Source organism: Odocoileus virginianus, chromosome 10 (assembly GCF_023699985.2).
Source record: "Odocoileus virginianus isolate 20LAN1187 ecotype Illinois chromosome 10, Ovbor_1.2, whole genome shotgun sequence".
Taxonomy (NCBI): domain Eukaryota; kingdom Metazoa; phylum Chordata; class Mammalia; order Artiodactyla; family Cervidae; genus Odocoileus; species Odocoileus virginianus.
The window spans coordinates 72782287-72789197 of record NC_069683.1 but is presented as its reverse complement, the minus strand read 5'-3'; the positions used below and the strand labels follow the sequence as shown (position 1 = coordinate 72789197).

At 40.4% G+C, this 6911-nt stretch overlaps 1 protein-coding gene across 2 annotated transcripts in view; it reads left to right on the top strand.

Moving 5' to 3' along the window:
• The first annotated feature begins 251 nt into the window (after positions 1-251).
• Positions 252-6911, top strand: part of KBTBD3 (kelch repeat and BTB domain containing 3) — a 53913-nt gene continuing 47253 nt past the window's right edge. Inside the window, exon 1 of one of the 2 annotated variants that reach the window (XM_020895458.2) lies at positions 252-341. The gene's annotated coding sequence lies outside the window, so the exon portion shown is untranslated. The other variant, XM_020895461.2, reaches the window with a different exon arrangement.

Below are 6911 nucleotides of genomic sequence, written 5' to 3'. Positions count from 1 at the left end.
CCCGCGCGGGGGCGGGACGTCTCGTGTGTGGGCGGGGCGCCGTGCGCGTCCGCGGGACGTGGCTCACCCGCGGCCCTCAATGCGCGTCACCCGCGCGGCCACCGCCTCCTCGGGAGCGGAAGTCGAGGCCCTGCTCTGCGCTCTGCGTATTCGGCGCTCTGCGGCAGCGCGTGACCGCGCGCGGGGCGGGGCCTCGGGGGCGCGAGGGGCGGGACGGAGGCGCGGCGCTTACCGGCCGGCGCTCAGACTTGAAGAGGCAGCGCGACAGCGGCGGGAGCCAATCGCAGCCAGGCCTCGGGAGCAGAGAGGCCGGGCTGGAGACTTCGGAGACCGCGGTGCAGGTGGGTGACGGCGGGGCGCCGGGGGAGCGTGGGGGGCCTGCCTCGTTCCCGGGCCAGGTCTGGCCCCGTCGTCCGCAGAGCGGAGGGCTCTCTGGCCTCGGCCGCCCGTGCCGCTCCTCGTGCGCCGTGGCGGGGGGCTTCCATGACAGAGGGCGTCGCGCGGCGCCTCAGGAGTTGTTTCCCGGGCCCCGGGTTGCCTCCCCCAACACCCGACCCCGGAGGCCTGAGCGCCCCGATGCCCTTCCCGGCCTGTGCCCGCCCCGGCGCGGAGCCCTGCCTCACTCCCGGAGCGGCGCGGCCCCCGCCTGAAGCCGAGGCTGGGGGTGAGCCGCGGAGCCGTGCCGAGGCCATCCAGGGAGCCAGGGGCTGTTTTTGCGGTTGCCAAGCCCGGGCCGGAGCCCTGGGGAGAAAAGTGAGGATTCTGTTGTTGAGGCGCCGGTGTTTCCGTTGTTATTATGGGTCCTGGCTCTGAAAGCAACGGAAGCAAGTTAAATAGTTTCGGGAGCCCTTCTTAGTTGCTCTTCGCCTTTGCTCAGTTGTTATGATCAAAAGATCTTGCGGGTTTGGGGCCAGGGAACAGTTGAGATCTATAGATGAATATAAATGCCCATCTTTGAGATAGATTAAATGCCACGCTGTGTGATTCAGCCAATTCCCTTCTTCATTTGGCTGCCAGAGTGTATTAACTAAAGGCCAGCAGTAGTACTGAACAGTTACCTGCGGCTTACTTCCGTCTTCTTTAAGATGGGTTCTATTCTGTTTTCATTTATATTTGTTTCTGTTAACTTTTCGTGATATCAACACCCTCCAATCATTTGCAACTAAATGGGATCTTCAACACAAACACAAATCCTCAAGGGCTGTAAAATTAATTACTCGCTTCACATATCATTTTAGCTAATGCTAAAAACGTGTCAGGTGCTACAGTCTGGCAAAGAAGATGAAACATATACAAAAAAACTACAGAAAGAGAAAATGTAAAGATATATAAAGTATGAAGTGCTGATACCCATACCAGCAATGATTGTAACTAGTTTCTCTACTTTTAACGTTATGTAGCTAAGCATCAATTAAAACTTTTCCATTCTTGTCTATTTGAACTGACTTTTACAATTTTGGTATGTTTCTGTTTTTAAACCACTCATGTTCATTATCTCACATGTTCTATGCAGTAATTTTTACTGATGCAGACACTGAGATGAGAAAGAGAATTTAGGGGATTACTTAAACTCAGATTTAGGAATTTATGGTCTACCCTTTTACTATTCGACTAAGCTCTGTATATTCATTCTATAGAGCCTAATGTAGGCAGGTAATGTAGTGGTTACTTGTACTTGTTCCCTTAGAATATTCTCCGCAACTTCCATCATCACATTCCTTGTTTCTCTTTGTCATTCAGGTCTTAGCTCAAATGTCATACCAAAGAGAATGTCTCCATGGAACATGTATAAAAAGCTCACTCTTCCCACTCCCTAACCCCCAGCCCTGAGCCTTACCTTAGTCGACACTGTTTATAGGTTTGTTTAATGTAATCCCCTTCCCCATCTACTTTTAAAATTCTTACTTGTCCTTGAAGGCTTAGCTCAAATCTAAAGGACTACCACAGCGTACTTAAAAAAAAAAAAAATAAATAAAAATATATATATATATATATATATATGTACACACACACACATATAGTCTATACAATTCGTTTGACAATTCTAGTATTATCTTATGACATCTCTTCTGTTGGCCTGAATTATTTATATGTGTGTTATCTTGCAAATTAGGATGTAAACTGCTCAAGGGGGATTTCCTGTGTATCTTGTCCTTTACAAATAGTTTACTTCAGCAAATGTTTTTGATGAACTTTTAATAGATTTTACACTTCATAAGCTAATACTGATATTTATATTCTACCTTTACTTTCTTTACTTTTTTCTTAAAAACATATAAAGTGTGCAGTTAATAGCTTGCCTAATTATATGCAATAAACCCAAAAATGTATTGCAGTATTTTTTACTGCATTGGTTATGAAAAAAAAGGACTAAAGCTTCTGAGAGCATTCATCTTGCCAGATCCTAATCTGTAGCTTCTTAGGATTATGAGAGACTTGTGTTCTATTTTCAGTTCTATCACCAGTTATCTTTGTGACTTTGGGTAAATCACATAACCTCTACCAGGTATCAGTTTTAGTAGAAAAGTATCAAATGAAATCCATCTCTAAGATTTTTTAGGTAGTGTTCATTAGTTTTTTATTCTATTGCAAAATCTTGATTTCCCCCTATTCCTTTAATTCCTGTATCTGATCTGTCCCAAAGTTCTATTGGTTCTATTTCTAAAATAGAGCTAAAATCTATTTCTAGTCTCTAGTCTAAACCACCGTCATTTCTAACCTGAAATACTGATTAGTTTTCTATCTTGCTCAGGAAAGGGAAACATTCTCTTCCTGTGTTTGTCTTCCATGACAAGCACTCCTGAACTAGTCTTCAGAGCTAAGTTTATAAGGCCATGCTCTTCAGCACAGTGCTATAGGCGTCTTTATTTAAGCTAAGAAGGAGAGAGGAAACCTGAAAAGTGTTGTGGCACAAAAAAGAAAGGGGAACTAGTTAACAGTGTGAACACTTCTGAGAGGTTATAAATGAGGGGAGAGAAGTTAGCATTTGACTACAAGTTGAAAGTGTGGTGACATTGACATGAACAGTTTATTTTCATTTTTATTTGTATTATTTATTTGTTTTATTGACTTATAGGTGGCTTACAGTGTTTGGAGTATACAGCCAAATGATTACATTTTATATATATGTATATGTACATATATAAATGAGACTGAATATACTGCCCTGTGCTATACAGTAGGTCCTTGTTTATTTTATATATGTAGTGTGTATCCTTTAATTCCCAGGACTCAGTTTATCTCTTCCCCTATTTGCCTTTTGGTAACCATCAGTTATTTTTCTATGTCTGTGAGCTTATTTCTGTTTTTTAAGTAAGTTTATTTGTATCATTTTTTAGATTCCACATAATAAGTGATATGATATTTATCTTTCTGTGTCTGATTTATTTCACTTAGTGTGATAATCTTTAGGTCCATACATGTTGCTACAAATGGTATTATTTCATTCTTTTAAATGGCCGAGATATATTGCATTTATATATATATATGTGTGTGTGTATATATATCACATCTTCTTTATCCATTTCATATGCTGATGGACATTTAGGTTGCTTCCTTGTCTTGGCTATTGTTAATAGTGCTGCTGTGAACATAGGGTGCATGTATCTTCTAATTAGACTTTTTTTCTTGAATATATGCTCAGGAGTGGGATTGCTTGATCATGTGGTATTTCCATTTTGTTTTTAAGAAACCTTCATACTGTTCTTCGTAGTGGCTGTACCAGTTTATATTGCTACCAACAGTGTAGGAGAGTTCCCTTTTCTCCACATGCTCTGTAGCATTTATTTGTAGATTTTTTTGATGATGGCCATTCTGACTCATGTAAGGTGGTACCTCATTGTAGTTTTGATTTGCATTTTTCTTATAATGAATGACGTTAAACATCTTATTATGTGCCTGTTGGCCATTTGTGTGTCTTCTTTGGAGGAGTGTCTGTTTAGGTCTTCTGTCTATTTTATGATTAGGTTGTTATTTTTGATATTGTATAAACTGTATATTTTGGAAATTAAGACTTTGTTGATTGCACTGTTTGCAAATATTTTCTCCCATTCTGTAGGTTGTCTTTTTGTTTTGTTGATTTCTTTTTCTGTGCAACAGATGTTAAGTTTAATTAGGTCCTATTTGTTTATTTTTGCTTTTGTTTCCAATATTCTAGGGGAGGGATACAAAAAATGTTGCTAGGATTTATGTCAAAGAGATTGTTTTCCTCTAGGAATTTTATAATATTGGGTTTTGCACTTAGGTCTTTAATTCATTTTGAATTTTTTTTTCCTGTATTTGTGTTAAAAAATATTCTAATTTTATTCTTTTACCTGTAATTGTCCACTATTCTTAGCAGCTCTTACTGAAGCGACTATCTTCTCTGTTGTGTTGTAATTGATCGACTTTAAGTGTGTGGGTTTACTTCTGGGCTTTCTGACCTTTTGCATTGATCTGTATGTGTGTTTTTTTGTGCCGGTACAATACTGTTTTGATTATTCTAGCTTTGTATAGGCTGAAGTCAGGGAGCATGATTCCCCAGCTCCATTCTTCTTTCTTAAGATTGTTTTGGCTATTTAGGGTCTTTTGTCTTCCATACAAATTAAAAAACTTTTTGGTTCAGTGACATGAGGAATGTTAATAGGGTGAAAGAGAAGAACCTGATTGTAGTGGGTTGAGATAATAACTGGTTGCAAAGTTACTGCAGACAGTTCTTTAAAGAATTTTTTCTGGGAATAAAAGAATAGGATGATAGCTAGCAGAGAGTGCAAGGTCAAATGATAGATTTTTGTTTGATGTTTGTTTAAAGATGGGAGATAGTAAAACTTGTGTACTGATAGAAAATATTCATAGAGGGGGAGAAATTGTGGATGTATGAGTTTGTATGTGTGTTCACCACTCAGAAGTGTGCTCCACAGTGGAGGACCTGTCTCTAGTATTTTTGACTCTGTGTCCAATCTCTGGAATAGTGCTTGCTACAATAATAGTTACTTCATAAATTTTCTAATATTTGTTGAATAAATGAGTGACTTAGACTCTATTTATCTTTTTTTTTCCATTTATTTTTATTAGTTGGAAGCTAATTACTTTATATCATTGCAGTGGTTTTTGTCATACATTGAAATGAATTAGCCATGGATTTACATGTATTCCCCATCCCAGTCCCCCCTCCCAGACTCTATTTATCTTAACTTCTTTCAATTCATTCTTTACACATCAGCCAGATGGATTATTAAAAAAAAAAAAAAATCGGATTCTGTCCCTGTCTAGTTCAGTCTTCCATAAATCCAGTAGGAAGTCAAGAAACACCTGAAGAAACAGGCAAATTTGGCCTTGGAGTACAGAATGAAGCAGGGCAAAGGCTAGTAGACTTTTGCCAAGAGAATGCACTGGTCATAGCAAACACCCTCTTCCAACAATACAAGAGAAGACTCTACACATGGACATCACCAGATGGTCAACACCGAAATCAGATTGATTATTTCTTTGCAGCCAAAGATGGAGACGCTCTATAGAGTCAGCAAAAACAAGACCGGGAGCTGACTGTGGCTGAGATTGTGAACTCCTTATTGCCAAATTCAGACTTAAATTGAAGAAAGTAGGGAAAACCACTAGACCATTCAGGTATGACCTCAATTAAATCCCTTATGATTATACAGTGGAAGTGATAAATAGATTTAAGGGGCTAGATCTGATAGACAGAGTGCCTGATGAACTATGGATGGAGGTTTGTGACATTGTACAGGAGACAGGGATCAAGACCATCCCCAAGAAAAAGAAATGCAAAACGGCCAAATGGCTGTCTGAGGAGGCCTTACAAATAGCTGTGAAAAGAAGAGAATAAAAAAGCAAAGAAAAAAAAAAATACCCATTTGAATGCAGAGTTCCAAAGGATAGCAAGGAGAGATAAGAAAGCCTTCCTCAGTGATCAGTGCAAAGAAATAGAGGAAAACAATAGAATGGGAAAGACTAGAGATCTCTTCAAGAAAATTAGAGATACCAAGGGAACATTTCATGCAAAGATGGGCACAATAAAGGACAGCAATGGTATGGACCTAACAGAAGCAGAAGATATTAAGAAGAGGTGGCAAGAAGGCACAGAAGAACTCTACAAAAAATATCTTCACAACCCAGATGATCACAATGGTGTGATCACTCACCTAGAGCCAGACATCCTGGAATATGAAGTCAAGTGGGTCTTAGGAAGCATCACTATGAACAAAGCTAGAGGAGGTGATGGAATTCCAGTTGAGCTATTTCAAATCCTGAAAGATGATGCTGTGAAAGTGCTGCACTCAATATGCCAGCAAATTTGGAAGACTCAGCAGTGGCCACAGGACTGGAAAAGGTCAGTTTTCATTCCAATGCCTAAGAAAGTCAATCCCAAAGAATGCTCAGACTACTGCACAGTTGCACTCATCTCACATGCTAGGAAAGTAATTCTCAAAATTCTCCAAGCCAGGCTTCAGCAATATGTGAACCGTGAACTTCCAGATGTTCAAGCTGGATTTAGAAAAGGCAGAGGAACTAGAGATCAAATTGCCAACATCCGCTGGATCATTGAAAAAGCAAGAGAGTTCCAGAAAAACATCTATTTCTGCTTTATTGACTATGCAAAACCTTTGACTGTGGGTCACAACAAACTCTGAAAAATTCTTCAAGACATGGGAATACCAGACTACCTGACCTGCCTCTTGAGAAATCTGTACGCAGGTCAGGAAGCAACAGTTAGAACTGAACATGGAACAACAGACTGGTTCCCAATAGGGAAAGGAGTACGTCAAGGCTGTATATTGTCACTCTGCTTATTTGCATGCAGAGTACATCATGAGAAATGCTACCCTGGATGAAGCACAAGCTGGAATCCAGATTGCCAGGAGAAATATCAATAACTTAGATTTACAAATGACACGACCCTTATGGCAGAAAGT